This window comes from Artemia sp. Qi Xiang Cuo, chromosome 16 (assembly GCF_049724085.1).
Source record: "Artemia sp. Qi Xiang Cuo chromosome 16, ASM4972408v1, whole genome shotgun sequence".
In the NCBI taxonomy this organism is placed as follows: Eukaryota; Metazoa; Arthropoda; class Branchiopoda; order Anostraca; family Artemiidae; genus Artemia; species Artemia sp. Qi Xiang Cuo.
Window position 1 is genome coordinate 50182814 of NC_142809.1, and position 22010 is coordinate 50204823.

The 22010-nt window shown below is 36.0% G+C and overlaps 1 protein-coding gene and 1 long non-coding RNA gene across 3 annotated transcripts in view; both read left to right on the plus strand.

Annotated features, from left to right (window-relative positions):
* The first annotated feature begins 2942 nt into the window (after positions 1 to 2942).
* Positions 2943 to 5162, plus strand: LOC148943050 (uncharacterized). The gene is made up of 2 exons (XR_016143113.1): positions 2943 to 3017; positions 4956 to 5162. It is a non-coding gene; the product is annotated as an uncharacterized LOC148943050 (long non-coding RNA).
* A 12941-nt stretch (positions 5163 to 18103) lies between these two features.
* The window catches only part of LOC148943051 (uncharacterized), a 35838-nt gene continuing 31931 nt past the window's right edge, over positions 18104 to 22010 (plus strand). For both annotated transcript variants that reach the window (XR_016143038.1, XR_016143039.1), the window contains exon 1: positions 18104 to 18276. The gene's annotated coding sequence lies outside the window, so the exon portion shown is untranslated. The remainder of the gene's footprint in view (positions 18277 to 22010) is intronic.

The window sequence follows — 22010 nt, forward strand, 5'->3', positions numbered from 1 at the left end:
AAACATACATCCAATTTAAACAAGCCTGCGCACGACTCAGAAGAGACACAAGAAAGGCAAAAGCCCTGACATGGGCTTCCTACTTGGAAAAGATTGACATATACACAACTGAATCAAAAATACACCAACTTTTAGACAGAATCAAGGGAGCAGGAAAAATGAAGAATAACATTAAGCATCCCCTACTTGTATCTGGTATCTAACTTGAAGATGATAGCAAAAAAGCTGAAGCACTTGCTGACATCTACCAACAGAAGTTTGCCCACAAAGAAGAGTTAAATAAGCAAAGGCACAATGAAAGATTAAATACAGTTTATGAGCTAACACAGCCCTTTAAAACTAATGAATTCCTGCAAGCAGTTGATAAAATGAATCAAAAAGCAAGCCCAGGTGAAGATGAAACCCATATCTCTTGGATATCAAATGCCCCAAGAAATTTCCAAGAAGCTCTTATACATACGTTTAACCTCTGCTACTTACAAGGAGTATTCCCTCAGCAATGGAAACATGCAATTATAACACCAGTGGCCAAACAAGGGAAACCCAAAGATGACCCACATTCATACAGACCAATTGTATGTTTACCAACCCTTGGTAAGTTGTTTGAGAGAATGCTGTACAACCGTGTCCAGTGGTATACAGAGACAAATAACATCCTCCCAAAATATAAATCTGGATTCAGAGCTTACCATTCAAATATAGACATCATTTTGAAACTTGTGACAGATGCAGAGAAAACTATGAATGAGAGATTAATACTGGGTGCTGTACTGATTGATTTAGAAGGAGCATATGATAATGAACAAAAATAAATACTAGGAGAAAGGCTCTATGCATTAGGTTTCCCCCAACCAATCAGAAAACTGATTGATAGCTTTCTAGATAATAGAACTTTTAAAGTTAAAGTAAATGGGAAACTATCATCCTCAAGACCTATTGAAAAGGGATTCCCACAGGGAGCTGTACTCAGCTGCTTATTATTCATATTATATATGACAGCATTAAAAATTGACTCACCACATGAAATTTTTGCAGATGACATTGGAGCATGAGCAAAAGGGAAAACATTTGCTGAAGTTGCAAATAAACTCCAAACTATTTCTAATAGCCTCCAGGACTTTTCTACCAGCATGAATCTACCCATATCAGTGATCATATATTTCCATAATAGACGAAAAGTAGAATTACAACCAGTTACCCTAGGAAATTCTACAATCCCAACTACCAGTGCAACTAAATACCTTGGAATAATTCTAGACAACAGGCTTACCTTCAAACCTCACGTTGACCATATCATACAATCATGCATGAAAAAGATGAGAACTATTCAAATACTATGTGGTACAACCTGGGGCAGTATGGATAGATCCCTCCTCAAACTATACACACAGTACATCAGACCAGTAATTGAGTATGGCCTGATTATCTTGCTCAAAACAGCTCTTCAACAAATTAGAATGTGTGCAAAATACAGCAATCCGCCTTGCCACAGGTTGTAGAAAAACAACAAAGATTCAAAACCTTCTACAAGAAGGAGGGCTTCCACCTACTGAAAATAGATACAAACTTTTAACCGTAAGATACCTGACAAAATTGGAAACAACCCCTCGTCATTTCTTATTACCAGAAGCTAGAGCTAGCCGACATGAGCTTAAAAACCCCCCACTGATGTCAGCAATTATGGCCAGGACACAATACCCCATCAAACAAGACCATGTTAAAACTGAACGAGCAAAAGATTCATCGTCGATATCAATCACCCCAGAGATTACACTATGAGTCTTCCCCCCCAAACACGGAGACATTGAATCCCAAACTGCAATCCAACATTTTAGACAGCTATTAAAATAGGAATGTGGTGGATATAACCAACTATACGTTGATGGATCACTAAGTGAAGATGGATGTGGAAGTGGGTACTTTTTTAGTGAGCACAGCCTATGGATTATGGAAAATCATAAGTCAGTGACCAGCATACTAACAGCTGAAGTAGCTGCAATCAATTTGGGCTTAGAGACGCTAATTAAACTGAAACATAGCAATAAATATATAGTAGTATTCTCTGACTCCAAATCTGCTCTCAATATCTTAAACAAACCCTAACTTTGAAACACTGGACATAGACTTACATCAAACTAAAGAAAACCTTAGCAGCCCTGGAAGATTAGGCTGTGTTATTAAATTTCAATATATATCTAGTCACCTGGGTATAGAAGGAAATGAAAAAGCAGACAATATAGCAAAGCAAGGAGCAAAAAGCCAAATGGAACCAGTGAAACCTCTAACTATAAGGGACATAACTAGATTGCGACTGAAAACACTACCCAAATTAAAGCCATCAAATCTATCCCCCTTTCCAACCAGGATGCAATCAGTCTGGTTTCATTGCCTGAGTACAAATACAGCTAACTTCAACCACCATTCTTTCTCATATAAAATTAAGCAGCCAAATGGAGAAGTTGCCAGTAGCCCATTTTGCAGGTACTGTAAGATCAAAGAAGAAACCCCTGAGCACATACTACTGAAATGTAAAATGCTGGAAAGAAAACAAGCGAATCTCCTCAATTTGAAAGTTCAACTAGGACTGAATTCAGACCCTCTGACAGATGTAAAAACTTTGACCCAATCTTCAAAAAGAGATTTTTTCATACATGCTTTCAAACTGTTAATGGATCTAAACCTACAACACTATATATAGCAATCAATTTATGCTGACTTGGGTAAACCCTACTACAATTATATCACATTTTTTTACCTAATTAGCAAATCTACATGTTTACATATTCATCCATATTTCGAATATTTATAAGCAGTGTTTACAATTACGCCATTTACTATAATAGTAATGTAATTTTTGCAACTAGTGAATTTACATTCTGTTCAGCCGCAAGTGAATAGACCTTATTCGTTTTTCCGCCTGAATTGCAACGCTGCGCGAAAATCGGCCATATTGTTGGTAGGTTTGTTGTGCAAACATGGAACTTATCATGGAATTTCCTGAAATTCAGAAGGCACTGGTGAGTTAATTTTGTTGATAATCTTGTTAATAGCAAGGCTGTACACCACCTGCATTCTGGATTGATTTTTCCTGAGCTTGGGTAGTAGGTTTAACCTGTACTAGCCTATATCTTTGCCCAGCCAATCATGGACTCCAACTTGAAAATTACAAACATTTATTTAGGTGCCAAAAAAGGCAAAGAAGTTAACAAAAGTGACACAGAAAGATCCGCCATAGTCTCTACAATAATTTTAACATGTTTATGACCTAAGAACCTGGGTTGACTTCAGTTTTTAAGGAAAATTTGACCCTTAGAAATTAACATTGTGAATCAGTACCAATAAAACTTAGGCTAGATTCTGCTACAAAGGTGATGATAATTGGATGGTTTTGGGGTCAGTGCCCTTCTAAAAATTCCTCTCTGTCCTGCCAGGTCAATATTTTGTGTTCCAACTGCACAGGCATCATGTGGTAACATTTTGGTAAATTTTTCCATTCATGGAATATTGAGATAGCTAAGAAATAGACCTACATCTCCATTTAGAATTTCATGCTGATTCCAAATATAATAATCATTAACTAATAGTTTGCCGCAAAGGATCAATTTTATAAATTTAGTTCAAGGATATTGTCAGTTTGTTTTCTTGCTTATTTGCCAGCAGATAAAATAATTGGATGGTCTGAAATGGTATTTTCTGGTGCAAAGTGCTGGAAAATTTTCAAACTTTCTATTAAAATGTGTATTTTTTTTCATTTGCTTCTCAGATTTCTTTGTAGGAAAGCAAATAATTTTAAAATAAATATTATGCCCCCCTCCTTGGTGATGCCCCTGCCCCTGACTATGTCCCTGGGCCTTGCTATTACCAATAACTAGATTTTGAATATATGAATACAAAAAAATGATTTACTTATAGAATATAAGCTATTCGGAATTGTTTTTGAAACTGAATTCAAATTCATTATTCAATTAATTGAGTTAATTTTATTTAATGAATTCAATGTGAAATTAAATTTGATTAATCGATTACCAGAATTGATTTTTGTTCCATGAACATATTGGATCCAATGAAAAGTACAAGTGAGTTTTGCAGAGTGAGCGCATATTAATGAAAAATTCTGTTATGTTTGTGTTGTGACTGAGAATTTATGAGTTGACCTAGCTGAGAAGGTCGCCATTTGAGGTTTTGAGGAGCTAAGGATCCCTCTCCCTCTGTTTTTATCCCTAGAACAGAATCAAAATATGTTTTTTGGAAACATTAATTAACTTTGGAGGGTTGCAGGGGACACCTTTGGCGCCCCCACAACTCAGCACCCAGGGCAGCTGCCCCCTTTGCCCCCCTAGTTCTGGCCCTGGTTTTGGTCAGCTATCAGGGAGATTTAAGTCCATTCCCAGCAATTCAGCACATGGTAATAGTCCTCTTCCTCTCCTGAAAATGGACCTTGATCCTAATCTGTTTTTCTCATACTTTTCCTTCAGCAGTAGGATAGCTTCATTTTTTATAACCTTTCCTCAGGCTACACAAAACAGACGAGTATAAATTTGTTTATTTAGCAATCTGGCCTCTGCTGTCTGATCTCAGATCTCCAATAAAAAGTTCAATGTCTGTCTGTCACACACCAGCATCTCAAAGTTCATAAAAACATACTTTAAAGTAGTGGAGGGGTTAGGGGGGCCAGGGGCCGAGTCCCTTTGAAATTTCCCACGATTGTCCCTACCAGTCCAATTCAGTTTTATTTATTTTTTTATTAGTCTGGAGCTGGTGCCCCCCCCCCTCAACCACTGATTTAAAGCCGCCCATAGTAGGTTTACTCTTCCAACACACTCAGAACTTTATAAAGTCATTTCATACCCAAAAACCATGCTCAAATCTCCTCAGTTTAACTGGTTAGGCCTATGTCTATTTGAAGAACAAATCAGAACAAAATTTGTCAACTCTAATTTTCTCATATTTTTTAGGGCCAGTGGTGCAGAGATCTTGATATTGTCCCACTTATCTCAGACAATCTTATTGAAGATTATTACAAAGCTTCAAATTCAACCAGCCGGCAACTCAAGAGAAGCTACAGCTTTTTGGTGGAGCAATATATTGACCTGGAAACCGTGCATATTTTAGAAGTGGAAGGAATTTTTGGAAATAAAGGGTTAGTGATAAAAGGGAGTTGATATCACAGTTTTAAAAAGATGAAGAAGCCGCATTCAATCACAGTCTATCTTTCATGTGACAGTCAGCTTATCAACAGTGCTTGTTCATGAGTTGTTGTAAGTGTTTTTTGCAATCACCTGGTGTTGCTCTTGAAAATTATCAGTTTGATGCAAAGTCTGAAGTACAAAGAAATCCCTGCCTCCCTGAGCTGCACCGAGATGCCTCAACAATGGAATTACATGAGAAAGCGGGATCTTGAGCCACAAAGGGTGATGGACATTGATATTCGCCAAGTTCGAGAAGGAGGACTGTCAACTCCAAAAACAGTGCAGCTGTATGACCTACGAGTCAGTAAAGATGATTCTCTCAGTCTGAGATTGCGAGTTGTGTAACTTAGTTCTTCCCTTAGCCCGGCTGTATCTGCATTTTCAGGTAGGACAGAGTTTCTGTTACATAATCTTTGTTTATTTTTGTTAATGGTTTTTTATAAAGGTAAATCTGATTCACAAAAGCAATTTTATTTTACTCTCAGAAACAATAACGTATGTTTAAAAATTATATCTTCAAATGTAAGCTGTTCCTGGACTTAGGATCCTGAGATGTCTCTCATGTGAACATTTTGATGATGAGAAAAACCTTTTTCTTTGTTTTTCTCTGCTCTTCCTTTGGGCAGCTTTCTGGGCTTTGAACTGGGGAATGCAGTAGCTGAACTGTTCCATGTGTGAAGCATGCTGTGAGTTGCTGTTTTGACTTGCATCTCAGAAGTTTTGCTTCAGGACTACCAGTACACATGCCAAGGAATAAGACAACAGATAACAAGTTCCAATAAAGCAAAAGGGGTTGTCGTACAAGTTTACACAAGGTTTTACATGGCTTTCATGGTTACAGCGGTCACTAGCGTATATTAGGGGGGGGATAGGGGTGATCACCCTCCCTCTGAATTCTTGTAATGCCTTAAATTGCTTATTCCAGACTTTTCAAAAACCCTGGAACTTATCATCAGTTGCATAACTAAGGATGGGTTGGTACATTGCACCAGAGGAATTTTTCTTTTATTGGTTTTGTAATAGAGACTTGAAAATGCATTTTTAACAGAAAAATTAAGCTTTTTGGCACTGACAGGACAATTCATTAGCAATCTTCACCATCCAATGGTCATCAAAATAGTATGGTTGGCACAGAAGATTAGGTCCTGTAGGCGGGAGGCATTAAGGAGCCAAAGAGTAATTACTTGTTCATAGAAAAAAAAAAATGCACGCTTTAGTGGTAAATCCAAAAATGTAGTGCTTCATGCCAGAAAATACTTTTTTATCCTTGACTATTCACCAACTTCATTATGAGCAGAAAAAAAATAGAAAATGACATTTCTTACTAGACATTTTCTTAAAACTTAGACTCTTCACACAACACTAGTTTTAAGATAATTTAATCCTCTAAGATAGGTGTAAAAGAAGTAAATATATGGAATAGTACACTTTTTAGTTATACATGGTTCTAAAATTTCAGCTGCTTTGCGGCAGAAAGCACTGCTTTCAAACCATCTTCTTGCCCAAAATAGATATATTTACCACTTCAAACCTCAAAATTTTCTGCACAGATTTGACTTATTCCGCACATTTTCATCGTCCCTTCCTAAGGTCCAAAGGTATTAGGATGACCTTGCCTATAATTAAAATTGCTCGAGAAAAGGAAATACTTTTTTCTTCTTCCCCCCCCCCTCCTTTCATTGTAAATCCTGGATCCATCACTCCAATTAATGCCATTTTTTGCTTTCTTGACTACTATATTATGTAGACTGACACCCCCCCCCCAAACGAAATCCTGGCTACGCTGCTGGCTCTCTCATTTCCAGATTGATGCAAGCACTTTAAGTTTGAAGTCCAAGGCATGCTAAAACTTGTATTTTTGTGTTAAGTAGACCTTTAAAATAGGATTTTCTTGCAGATCTTTTGAAAGACGGCATCAAAAGAGGAGAATATTTCCAGGCCAAGCTTGTTCAGAATAGATTATTGGAATGTCCAGTGCTGTCAACATTGACCAACCATTTACAAGTAGATGATCCTACTTGTGGTATTATAACCAATCTCAGTGTTGTAACCAGTGCATTGTTCAAGGCTGCTGAGTTTCCTGATTTTCCTGTGTATGGGCGTACAGGTAGTTACATGTTGACAAATCCTGATCCAAAACAGCAGCAAGTGATAGACTCCTTAAGAGTGTCAGCATCAGAAGCCAAAGAAATTGAAAAAAATTCTCGCAGACAGACTGATAGTGAAACGTGGTTTCGTGCACGTAAGTTTCGACTTACCTCCATCAAATTCGGTTTGGTGGTGAAAAGGGTAACACCTTGGAGCAAAAAATCAGTTTTGTATTTGCAGATAGAAATTTGGATAGAAACCCAGCTGTAAAGTGGGGCAGGACGCATGAAGCAACTGCTGTTCGAATGTACAAAAAAATATGAAAAAAAGAGGAAGGGATGTTGAGGTTATAGACTGTGGGATTGTGATACCAGCTGAGTACTGGCTTGCTACGTCTCCTGATAGACGTTTGCTTGACCCATGCAAAAGAGACCCACATGGCATTATTGAAGTCAAGTGCCCATATAGCCTTTGAGAATAAACTGAGGAACAGTTTTTAGCTGAATGCCCATACCTCCCATGCTTGAGAAAAGACCACCACTAATATTATAAGATCCAAGGGCAACTTGGCATTACTGGACTATCATGGTTTGACTTTGTATCATTGTACATAAATGTTATACTAACGTAAATTATAACTTTTGATAATGTTTTTTGTGAAAATGAATTCAAAACTCTGACTGATTTCTATTTCCAGCACTATCTTGAATACTTGTCTGATCTTCTGCAATTTGAGGTCCTTTGATTAATGTGATAAACCTTTTCGACGTATTCAGAAACCACAAAAGAGAACCCCTCACAGGCACCAGTTACTGAAAAAAATTTCTTTGTGAACACGTTTCAGTTGAGTTTCGCGACGCTGATTGGTTGACGCTCAAGTTTCAGTAACGGTCCATGTTGCAGAAGCAACACTTCGTAAAAGTTGAAGCAATGTATTTTGAGTTCCTTTTATTTTTGTGATTCAGAGTTCTTTTGATTATGTGATTATGAGTTCCTGTAAATATAAGCACTCTTTTTTTAACCTATATATATATATAAAAGAAACCTAACTAAAACCTGTCTTTCATCAAAAATTCGGCCACTATTCAAATCCGTTTTCTTTAATTTGGCTGGGTACTTTATTTTCCATACAAATTGATAAATTATTCTTTTTATTTCCTTTAATGCTGTTTTATTTGGTAGAGAAACTGTTGCAGAATACCATATTATAGGGCATACAGAAATAATTACATACGGAGCCTTCTGGTGTATAGTTAGAATTCAGTTGTTTCCATGAGAAATTGCCTTTTTTACAATGCTTCTAATTTCATTCCAATTTAATTTCTGCGTTTTCTTCCAACTGTTGTTGAAAACTGTTCCAAGTACTTTGGTTTCTTCTTTGGTTGGTACACCATGCACGAAATCTCTATCCTCATCTCTGAGGCTTGAACTCTCAAATTTTGCTTTATTTATTTCTACCTTGAAAATTAAGAATGAACACTTGTGTCTCTACAGAGGAGACCCACCACACTGTTAAGCGATTTCAAGTCCTAGTGGCTGCAGAGAGACAGCAGTGATCGCTTTTTGTAGGCCAAGCTCCAACTAAGAAACGTGCAAAATTTCACCTCCTCCGGACTTCATATCTTCATGGGTAAAAGTGGGCCGGAAGTTTCAACCCTCCAACCACAGCCCCCCTTTAACGTTGTCCGATTGGACTGAAATTTAGAGGTTAAGCATTCCTAGGGCCCGGGAGCTTATCCTCGAAATTTCAGCTCAATCCGATCACTCCTTCCCTGTTTTCCAAAAAACAAATATAGCCACTTAAAGTTCATTTCTCTTTTTTTTATCAGCCACGCCTACAGGCCACAGTTGGCATCGGATCCGGGTGAATGAGGACTCATTTGAAGCGGAATTCGACCTGTTAGGGCCTTTTGATATTTTCAGACCGAAAGAATTATCCCCCGAATTATATTTACGAAAAACCTCGTTTTCCTATAAGAGCCCATGTAAATTTTTCCCACCACAACCCCCCTTTAACGTTGTCCGATTAGGTTGAAATTTAGAGGATAAGCTTTGCTGGGGCCTGGGAGCTTATCCTCAAAATTTCAGCTCAATCCAATCCTTCCTTCCCTATTTTTCAAAAACCAAATATCAAGTTTTGTGGGGATTTGCTTGCGTCAAAAAGATACCACAGACTAAAACAATATAACTAGTGTCTCTTAGGTACAATAGCTGTTGGTCCTGACTGTCAGGCGGAAGATCCGGGTTCGATTCCCTGTGAGAGAAAATTTTTTATATACTGAATTTAAAGTTTAAAAAAGAAACTCAGTTTCTTTTTTAAATCCAATCTATTAAATAATTCAGCTCAACAGGCGTCTCCAGAAGAATATCACAGTCGACCTTCAGGTTACAGGTAAGTCTCCACTGCTTTGATAACATGCAGTATACCCACATGCTCGAAGAAAAGTTGAAAAAAGAAAATCTTACTGTGCATTTGATTTGAGTATTCAGGAATTAAAAGCCTTAACACAAGAATCTTCAAAAGCGGGGGGTTTTGGAGGCGGCAGCCCCCCAACATTAACTACAGAAAAGATAAGCTAAAAGCTATTCAAGCAAAAAAAATTAAAAAACAGTACAAAAACCTGCAGAAAATATTTTAAAAAAACTCTGTTTTCTAAAGAGTTAAAGAGGCTGAGTCACAAGTTCGAACCTTAAACCGTGCAGGGATTAGGAAGTGTATTTGGGGGGCTGCCACCCCCCAAACCCTTGCTTCCGTATATGAAAGGGGCTGTGCTGTCCTCCCCGCCGCGCTCTTTTCGCGAATGTTTTTTTTTTTTAAAAAATAGTTGTGAGAAAGTCAAACTTTAGCGTAAAGAGCGAGGCGTTGAGGAGAGCACAGCCCCTTTCATATACGGAAGTGAGTTCTCTTCTTCCAGATACAAAACCAGCATAGAAGTCCTCAGTGTTGAAATGTCTAGAACATAATCTAGTGTAGGCATCTGAGATTTGGAACAAGGGACCTTCATCTCTTCAAATCTTCACAAGCCACTCCTTTCTCAGATCCTTATCACTTGGAAGCTTGTGAAAGGAAACATGAAATATAATTCCACTATTAGGATGATAGTTGTAACAAGGGCTGATGAGCGGTCAGATTTTCAACAATCCTCAGGGCTTATCACTTCCCAAAATCTCTCAAGTAGCCTTTGTATCCCTAATCAGTTAATTAAAAATAGAACTGCAAGCTTTAATCCTCTTTAGGGGGAGGAAAACTAATTTTTGACCTGGAACATAGTCTACATTGAAGGGTAAGAAGTGATAGCCCCTAAGGATTGTGGAAACTGACTGTATCATTGACTCTTGATTGTAGTAGTGCTTCTACTCTGCTCAGTAACCATGCAAGTTCAGTGACAACCAAAAGGGTGAAGGGTAAAAAGTATGAATACCTCTGGGTTTTTCAGAAATATAATTTTTTTTATTCCATTGAAAGGGGATTTTGATGACAGGGATTTGAAGCCTTCAGTAACCTATCACTGGGTAACTGTACAACCCTTAGCCAAAATTTTGTCATTTGGACTGTCCTATAACTTTTAAGAGACCATAGTCCAAGGTCTCCTTTAAGAAACTGGGTATGGGTCATTTTATGCAACCTGTACAATCTCTTAAAATAACCTAGCTGAACGCTTTCTAACTGGGCAGCGTTCTCATGTCCCCAGATCTCTGTCCCGTAATGGAGAATCGGCATAATCTTAGATAAAAAAAACCTCTTATGCAAAGACAAATTCTTTATTCCACTCATTTTATTCCTGAAAAGTGAAAATGTTGCAGCTCTTCCCCTATTTAACGCTTTGATAATATGAGAACTCCATCCACCATTACTTTGGAAGATAAAACCAAGATACAAGATAAACAAAGTCAAATTTATAGGGATTTCAAACTACTGTAAATAGGTGAATGCAGTGGCGTAACTAAGGGGGGGGGGGCAAATGCCCCCCTAAGGAATTTCGTTGGCACATTGCTCCTGAGGATTTTTTTTGTTTTTTTGTAATAAAGAGACTTTTAAGCTTTGTGGCACTGATAGGACAATTCATTAGCAATCTTCGCCATCCAGTGGTTGTCAAAATAGTATGATCGACACCAAAGAATATAATCTCAATAAAGCACAGGAGGTTGGGTTGGTAGATGAGAACAGCCTCATAAAATTAGAAAATTACAGCACAGCCAATTCAAGAAAATTTGGGAGAGGTACAAAAACGTCCCGTCGGTTTTCTTTTTTTATTTAGATACTAAAACCATAATTTTTTAAAACCAATTCACATGTTTGCCCAAAATATTCAAAGAACATGAAAGAGCTTTTTTAGAAAAAATGAAGCAATTTTTTAGAATAATTCACAGATCAAGATTGATATTAATTTTCTCTGAAGTGCAAATTTAGATAACTAATGTAAAGAAGAAAAAGATACTTTCAAATTCTCCTCTTTTGATTTAGGCCCTATAAGTAATATCGTAAGATAAAGGTAACACAACTTCATCAGAACCCATCAGGATTCAATTAGATAGATGAGTGAATCAAACACTCAATTGTGGTACTCTGTTATTTTAAAATGTCAACTTTTTACTTTAGAAAAAGCTGTTACTAACTCACCTTAATCAACTAATCCCCTTCCCACAGCAAATCCAGTAGAGGTACAATCACAAAACATGATGTGGCCGATCCTGGCACTCTTCATTTTTAAAATGAACAGCGGTGGATTTAAATGCTTAACCCCGATGCTTTTTAATTCTATTTCATAGAGAACAAATTTGCTTACTATGAAAGGAAGGTAGATTTCAAATATATCTAGCTAAGATACACAGTTGTTTAGTAGAAGAGAATGTATTGAAACACCAGGAAATTGCACAGAGTGAAATGATAAAAAGGATAAAGCTTCAAAGTGAAGTTACTCAAACTTAAATAGAGATGTGAAGCAAAACAAGTAGCTCTGAATCATTCCATTCTGAAAATCAAAAAGTTAATTCATAATCAGGGGGAGTATACCCAATGGATATTATCTAAAAATTTCTATTCTATAGAATGTAAAAACAATATCCAACCATGCTTACTTAGTGCCTATACTATCCAACTAGTTAGATATCTGAACAATCCTTTGAAGCAAGTAGTGAATAATCTAAAATGTAAAATAATTAATCTTTATAAGAAAAATAGTTTTACATTGCTGGTCAAATACAATAGAGTATTAGAGCCTAGTTATTATCTCTAATTAGGTAGATAATGCTTTAACTTAATGTTTGTAATATATATCTAACTAGACAGATAAGTCAATTCTTCATACAAATTAGTGATAATATCCAACTAGTCAGACAATTTTTTCTCTTAGACATAGCATAAACATCTAACTTGGGGGATAATACTTTATCATAGCCCTTCTGATATTACTCAAACTAGGTAGGCTAGTTAAGTAACTTCCTGCCTTGTTAAATATATATCATAACATCTAAGATTCAGCATTATCCACTTAGTTAGATATTCTTGCTTTGCCAAAGAGAAACAATTTTTCTGGCTAGTTGGATATTATCCCAAAACTGCAGAGCATAATGGAATTTACGTATCTTCCTTGCTGGATATATTTCACGAGGGTTAAGACTTTGTATTAACCATCTAGTTAGATTTTCATGATATGCCTAAGAAAAATGAATTGTCAGTCTTGTTGGTTATTTACCCTAAACTACTTTGAGATTCTTCTTATCTGCCTAGTTGGATATATATAAGAAACTCTAGGCAACATTATTATCCAACTAGGTAGATATTCTCTCAGCCTAAGAGAAACAATTTATCTGGCTAGTTGGGTATTAACCCCAAACTGCTTAGAGAATCTTCTTATCTGTCTAGTTGGATATATATCAGAAACACTAAGCTACATTATTATCCACCTAGTTAGATGTTCTTGCTGTGCCTAAGAGAAACAATTTATCTGGCTAGTTAGATATTATCCCAAAACTGTATAATGAAATTTACTTATCCTCCTAGTTGGATATATTAGGAGTGTTAAGACTTGGTATTATCCACCTAGTTAGATGTTCATGCTGTGCCTAAGAGAAATGAATTATTTGGCTATTTGGATATTAAACCCAAACTGCTTAGAGAATCTTCTTATCTGCCTAGTTGGATATATAACAGAAACACTAAGCAACATTATTATTTAACTAGGTAGATATTCTCTGCCTAATAAAAACAATTTATCTGGCTAGTTGGATATTATCTAAAAAATGTATAGTTGAATTTACTTATCCTCCTAGTTGGATATATATCAGAAGTACTAAGACTTTTTATTATCCACCTAGTTATAGTTACATGTTCATGCTGTGTCTAAGAGAAATGAATTATCTGGCTAGTTGGATATTAGCCTAGGCCTAACCCGACTGCTTAGAGAATCTTTTTATCTGCCTAGTTGGATACGTATATATCAGAAACACTAAGCTACATTATTATCCAACTAGGTGGATATTCTTGCTGTTCCTAAGAGAAACAATTTGTCTGGCTAGTTGGATATTAACCCAAAACTGCTTAGAGAATCTTCTTATCTGCCTATTTGGATGTATATCCAAAATACAAAGCTATGTTATTATCCAATTAGGTAGATATTCTGTATATTGCATAGACTGTCAAATATTCAGCTAGGTAGGTAAAGGTGTATGAGTCTTAGAAAGCTTATTATCTGTCTAACTTGATATTCTATCTTAATAGTTAGTGTAGCTTGATAATATTCTTACAGTCTATAGAATATAATTTTTTTAAGAATATACATTATGACCCTTCCCATAATCAGGGGTGTTGTTTGGGGGGGGGGGGGCAGCCACCCCCCAAAAATTTTGATCAACAAAAATTAAATAAACCCTTCCCCTTGCAGATATGGAAAAAGAACCCTCGTTTCCCCCCACCCCCAACAAAAAAAATGAGGTAATAATTTCTGGGAAATTTAAAAATTATTTGATTTATGATAAACAACATGACATTGGTATTAGAATTGTTAAAGCTTGGCATTATAGGGAGGAGGCTAATCTACCATTGTTCCTTAAGGCTAAGGTTTCCATTCATTTTCAGGAATATTCAAGGGGAGAATTTGTCTTTCAGTTTTCTTAAGAGGTTTTACACTGCTAACTGACAGAAATGTAAGTAAATTGTTGACACTTTTTGCTCTCTTGAAATGGGGTTAGGTTAGGAAAATGAAACTTTCAGTTATGAATCCAGGGCCAAAACCATACTTTGGAAAGGTATTACCAAGCTTCCACATTAACGATCTTATGATTTCTAAGTCTTAGGAATTTGTCTGCTTGACAGGTCTATGGTCTATACCATTTGAGATTTCAACAAAACAACATTTTACCTCAGGGACAGGTAGACTAAAGTATGTAATAGAAAGGTATTTTGAAGTACCTGCCTTCACTCCTTCCCCCTCTAGAGAGCAGTGACCTTTCAAAATCTTTGTGATCTGACACTGAAACCGTACAAAACAGATCTTCTGCTTTAATTAAGTACAAGAAAACTATTTTCAGCTTCACAACTTTACTCAATCCAAATTCATGAGGTTTCAAAGATCTGCAAATATATTTCCTAAATTTAGAAAAAAAACATTGATATGGCTTAATATTCTACTCAAATAATAGTAATTCCATTTTTAGAATTAAAACCAGAGAAAAAGAAACCGATGACTGAAAATTAAGGTAATATGTTGTTTTGTCAAAATTTCAATAGGTATAACCTGCCAAGTAGGCAAATTTCTAGACTTGGAAATCAGAAAAGGGTTAAAATGGAAGCTTAGTAATACCTTTTTAGCTTGTGTTTTTGGTCCTGGATTCATTACTGAAGGCTTCATTTACCTGACCCCTTTCCAAGACAGCAACAAGCAGTTAAACTAGAATTTTTCTTTCGGATAAAAACCAGTGGTGTTGTTTGAGGATGGCAGGGGAAAAAAGAAAACACTAAGACCATAACATCCTTCCTTTATAAAGTACAATACACATTAATGATTAACCTACATTACCATAGTTTTTTCCAATAAATTGGACAAAATAAAATATAATATAGCCCATGACTATGGACTTTTTGCCCCCCCAATAAATTGCTGGAATAAAATTCTACTTTAGCTACTTTTGGCTATCTTGGAAAGGAGTTAGGTTCGGAAAATGAAATTCTGAAGGATGGATCTACATGCTGAAGTAAGTCCCAGGATGGTATTTTGGAGTACCTACCTTTACTCCTTCTCTCTCTAGAGGGTTCTGAAATTTGCCTACATGACAGGTCTATACTTATTGAACTTTAGACAAGACAACATTTTACCTTAATTTTTAGTCATCAGTTTCTTATTCTCTGGCTTTAGTTCTGAAAATGCAATTTTTGTTATTTGAGTAGAATTTTAAGCCATGTTTTTTTTTCAAAATTTAGGAAATGTATTTGCATAACTTTAACACCTTATAACTTGGGATTGAGCAAAGTTGTGAACCTAAAAAAAATCTTTGTTGTACTTCATTTAGGCAGAAGATCTATTTTGCAAGGTTTCACTTTTATAACACACAGATTTTTAAAGGTCATCAAAGGTCAGGGCTCTCTAGAGGGAGGAGTGGAGGTAGGTAATTAACAAAACCATAACACGACACAATTACTACAGTAGGACCAACCCAGAAAGTTTATTTTTAATAAACAAACCCCTATCCAAGATAGCCAAAAGTAGCAAAAAAGAATTTTACAAAAAAGACAGATGGATCTACAGGCTAAGGTATGTCCTGGGATGGTATTTTCAATTACCTACCTCCACTCCTTCTCCTACTAAAGGGTCCTGAAATTTGCCTACATAACAGGTAGAACCTATTGAAATTTGACAAAACAAGTCTTTACCTTAATTTTCAGTTATTGGTTTCTTTTTCTCTGTCTTTAGCTCTTAAAATACAATCCCTATTAATTGAGTACAATTTTTAGACATGTAAATGGTTTTTTTTTAATATAGAAAATTTATTTGTGTATTTTTAAAACCTTAATAAATTGGCTTGAGCAAAGTTGTGAAGCTGAAAATTTTTTTGTTGTAATTCATTAAAGCAGAAGATCTATTTTGCAAGGTTTCACTCAAAATCAAAGGTCAGGGCCCTCTAGAGGGAGGAGTGGAGGTAGGAACTTCAGAACACCTTCTCAGGACATACTTTAGCCTGTAGACCCATCCCTGAAAGTTTCGTTTTCCTAACCTGTCCACTTTCCAAGATAGCCAAAAGTAGATTAAGTATAATTTTATCAAATGCTGGAGCTATGCCCCTGATGGGAACAATGTTAAAAAAAAATAAATTTATAAATTAGTACCCCGTTGTTACATTTTCTAAATGTAAGAAAAAGTTATATTAAAACTAAATAATAAAACATGTCAATAAAACTGGAACTGTTAGATTCCTGAAGTTATACTTTCTCAGCATGACAGTTGTCACCCAGACAATGCCCCTTAAATTCTGATTGGGTAAATTTTTGACAGTTCATATCATTGACTTACATATAAATTAAACATACTACATGATGCTTTTTTATGCTCTTTTCAAATATAACAGTAATTTTTTTCAGAAATGGATTTTACCCCCGCCTCTATATATACTAATTCAGGGTATATATTTGCACAAGAGGGCAGTGGGGGTAAAGTTTATTTCTGATACAAATGAGAGGTAAGTTTAAAATCTACCCCCCCTTCCTCTAATGTGCAAATATATACCCTGAATTGGTATATATAGCCTAGGGATGAGGGTAAGATTCATTTTGACAAAAATGATCATTATATTTGTTAAGAGCATAAAAAAGGTATCAAATAGTATTTTTACTTTATTTGTAAATCCATAATATGACATGCTGTAAATTTACCTCTGATTGTCTCTCAGATTTATAATGGGTAGGCCTACAAAAAGAAAACAATAAGACCATAACAGTCTTACTTTATAAAGTGTAATACACTTTATTGATTACATTACCATAGTTTTCTTCATATTTATCTATGTCTTAAATAATATTTATTCAACAATTCCTTTGAAGTTCCTATAGGCCTATAGTCCAGGACCATATTTGGAACCACTAGGAGAGGGTGCATTGCCTGCACAGCTTAGGCCTTAACAAGCATATCAGGCAATACCACAAAAATAGCCCTTTTAACTACTAGTATTACCAACCCACATTTAAAAAAATACTTATTCAATAACTTCTTTGAAACCTTTTACAGCCTACAGTGATTTTTATGGGTACAGCAAACCTGTATTAGCAAAGGAACAATAAAAAATGGCCTATATAGTTCAGGACCATATCTGAACCATTAGGAGGGAGGTGCATTGTCTGCATAGCAATAGGCCTAAACAAACTTATCAGGCAATACCATGTAGATAGCCCTTTTAACCACTAGTATTACCAACCCAAAGTTAAATTACAGTCTAGGCTACTTTTTATAGTTCATTTGACTTATTTACAAGTCAATCAGGCTTTTTATAACCTATAACTCACCAGGCTTTGGAGCTGAAAATGCTATGTTAGGGCTAAAGGCTAAAAGAAGCTGTTTTTACTTGCTCTGTCAGGTAGTTTTAGGTCTCGGGATTTTTTTCAAGATTCTTTGCACAAGGGAACACAACAGTATGGTCCTCCCATTGACAAGACTCGAAAAAGACCACACAAAGTAGACTTTTGTTGTTATTTTCTTCTTTATTCCTATTAGAGATGAGCGATTTTTACCAACAACATGGCTGCCACGAGTAGTTCTTTTTCTATCCGAGGGTGGCACTTCAAAAACGAATAAGGTCAATTGTCCCAAGAAGTAGGATATGAATTTATCCTGAAAAAAGAAGAAATATTCAAAGATTGGGATACATTGTCAACCCAACCCAGAAAGAAGAGGGGCAAATGATCTGATGTTCAGGACGCACGCCTCGATTCACTACAGTTCATTCATTCAAAGAAACCTTATGAAATGCGTTTATGTGGGTTGAGGTTCTAAAGAAATAGTTGAAACTGCAGGTAGGCTATTTGTCAAAAGTTAGCCATATTTTAAAAGAAACACCATAAAAACAAGAAAAACATCATTACGAGCCCTAAGACCCTTACTTACATCATTCCTATAAACAGTAGGAACATAGTCTATTTAACTTGAGCTATGTAGGCTAGCCTATTTACTCATTAGGAGGGAGGGGAGAATGGTATAGACTGACCAAGTATTTTAGGAATTTTTTGAAGCAGTTTTCTAAATTTTATAGGATTTTCTATTAAATAGGCTAGCCAAAGTATAGCTTTAGATTATTTTAATTTACATTTTCAAAACAAGAGTCACTGAATGAGATAGTTGCTTTTGGCTATCTTTGAAAGGGGTTAGGTTAGGAAAATGACACTTTCAGGGATGGGTCTACAGGATAAAGTATGTCCCAGGAAGGTAGCCTAGGCTATTTTTAAGTACCTACCTCTACCTTTCCCTATAGAGAGTCCTGACCTTTATAAATCTGTGTGTTATAAAAGTGAAACCTTGCAAAATACATATTCTGGTTAAATTTAGTAGGCCTACAACAAAATTGTTCTCAGCTACAAAACTTTGTTCTATCCCAATTTATTTGGTTATATAGATATACAAATACATTTCCTAAATAAAAAAAAAAACATTGATATGGCTTAAAATCCTACTCAAAAAACAGGAATTGTGTTTTCAGAACTAAAGCCAGAGAAAAAGAAACTGATAACCGAAAATGAAGGTAAATGTTATTTTGTATAAATTTCAATAGGGGACCTGTCATGTAGGCAAATCCTTCTCCTTCTAGAGGGTCCTGACCTTTGATGACCTGTGTGTGTTATAAAAATTGAACCTTACTAAACAGATCTTCTGCTTAAATGAAGTACAAGAAAATTGTTTTCAGCTTCACAATTTTGCTCAATCCCAATTTATAAGGTTTTAAATGTGTGCAAATACATTTCCTAAATTTTGAAAAAAACTTAATATGGCTTAAAATTCTGCTCAAATAACAGGAATTGCATTTTCAGAACTAAAGCCAGAGAAAAAGAAACTAAGAACTTAAAATTAAGGTAAAATATTGTCTTGTCAAAATTTCAAGGTACTAATGCATTATGTGGGCACTGCTATATAGGCTACTGTATGTTGGTTCATGCTAATAAAATAAAATAGGATAAATATATAGTAGTTTAGAAACAAATTTGGGCTATATATTTACACATTAGGGGAGTGGTGGATGGTGGGTAAAGCATAGTAGAGGAGACCAGGGCATTGTGTACACTTTTTCACAGGATTGCAAATAACTTTGTAGTAAGACTCTTTTTTGCACATCCAATTCTACCAACATTGACTTCAGTATGTTAGCTTTATTTGAGCTATTCATAACAAACTTGTACCTCTTACCAGATTCTCATGGGAAGTGACCAACAAAAAGTGTCAATATATCTGGATTTCCAGGGTACAACGGACACTTGGAATGGGTAATTAGGACACTGATGTCCATTATACCCTTGGCTGCTAAAGTCAGAAACCAAAGAGTAAAAAGCAGAAGTAAAAGAGAAGCATAAGAAATCAGAAAGATAAGAGTGTGTTGTTTATTAGAAATGTATCAAATATATATAACAGCAAGGTATGCAGTGACAACTTAGGCAATTTTCAGCTGTAGGCTTTAATTCAACTCAATTGTTCAACTGTGAAGCTTTAAACTTTAAGCAATCACAACTACTTGATGTCAAATTGTGACAGGTTCACTTGAAAAACACGCTGTTCTGCTTGTCACATAGTGCTACCAGTAAGTGATGGAGGCCCTATGTTCATTTTGATTCTTGCTCTGTCAAATGTAAAAATCTGTTCTTGTAAGCTTCAGGAAAGGCAAAAGCCTTTTTAAATAGAGTATCTCATATTTGTCTTCCTTGTGTAAAACTATCTTTGCAATTGAGTTGGTTGGGATTTTCTCTATTTTTCCCTCTAAGACAAGTACATAGTCACCAGTTTTCACTTCTTCATAGTCAATGTCTCCCACAACATCTGCATGCATGCTTTCTTCATCTGAGTTACTTAGATGGAATTGTTCTATTTCATCCTGAATACTCTATGGTGTCAAAACTCTGGGTCTTTTTCCCTTTTTTCTTGCTAATTTTTGCCTTGTTACTTCTCACTTTTTTATTTCCCTTAGCCTTTGTTTTTCGTTCAGCAGAGTCTTCCATCAGTTGACTTTTAACAGGTGTGTGACTGGCTATAATGCTTTTGGTCCCCTTGTGGTTGGTAATGTTTTTTTCTGGCACTGGCTTTAGGGTGAGGAGAAATCTGTTCAAGGGAGATACCTGGGCATACAGGCATTTATTCTAATAATTATGAAGATGCACTAGAAGATGTGCTTGGTTTAGATGGATCATTAATATAATTAAGATAAATGCTAAGAGAGGCTGGTTCTGCATGATAAGAGACATAGGAACTCAAGAATTTCTCATCTATAAAAATATTGCGGTTGAAGGGATAGACTCCAGAAACTCTGAAGCCAGTCTGAATATTCTGCGGCATGAAAGCCTGCGGAAAAGCAGTGCCAAGCAGTTCTGCAATATTATTAATCTTGATGAGATGACCAGGATGGTTAAGCATCCATGCATCAGCAGCTCTATTGTAGTGAGCTTTTAATGGTCCAAAGACTGATCTATCCAGGGGCTGAAGCTTGTGACTTGTGTGTGGTGGGATAATAAGTATCACTATTCCATTCAATTTAGCATATTCTACTGATTCTAGGCTTATATGGCTTGCATGGTTGTCCATGATCAATAAGACTTTTGAGGCAACACTACATTGTGTGTGCTTTTGAAAGTGTTTAAGAAATTCTGGAAAGGTTTCAACAGTCATCCATCAGCTTATATAAGTAGCACCTTTTCTGCAAGTTGGGGCACCAGAGACCATACTATCTTTGAAGTGAACATGTGGAAAGACCATAAAGGGGGTAAGTGCTATGCCTGTTGCACTAACTGCACAACATACTATTACAAGCTGACCCCTCTCAGCTGATGTTAGTTGACCAACTTGCTTAGCACCTTTTTGAGCAAACACTTTCTTTGGCTTCTGCATAGTAGTAAGACCAGTTTCATCAACATTCCATATAGCATAAGCTTCAAATTTCTCCTTTTCTAACACAGCTGAGTAATTGTCAAAAACCTCATTGACTGTTGTTTGATTGAAAGCTATTGCCCGAGCAATGATCATAGCACAAGGAGAATGGATAGATACACTTGTTTTTTTTTTAAAGAATGATGTAACCAATCTGCACAAGCAATTTTATTATTTTCTCAGCTATCCGGAATCTTTTCTTGTTCAGTTTTGCAAACTGATAGGCCAGAATAGGACATTGTTATGGGCTGAGTCCATAGTGCAGCTTAATACCTTTTGTCACATAATTAGCTAGATTGTTTTCATCAATACCACTTAATTATTTTTTAATACCTTTATCAGCTTTAAATGCCCCTGGTTCTTTACTCACAAGTTCATTTAAAGGCACTTCCTTCCAAAGTTCTATCCATTTTATCAGGCTTGCTCAAGGAATGTTGAGTTTCCTTCTTGAAACACCACTGCAAATCTTTAGCAAAGCTTCTTTAATTGTCTGCCTGTCTGTTAAGCCCCTGGTTGACTTTCTTAGATAATTTCTTGCCATTTGAAACAGAGTTATCTATTATAATGTAGATGTGGAGTAGATTTTGCTGTAATCGCGGCATCAAGGACACCCTTGTCCATATTACCT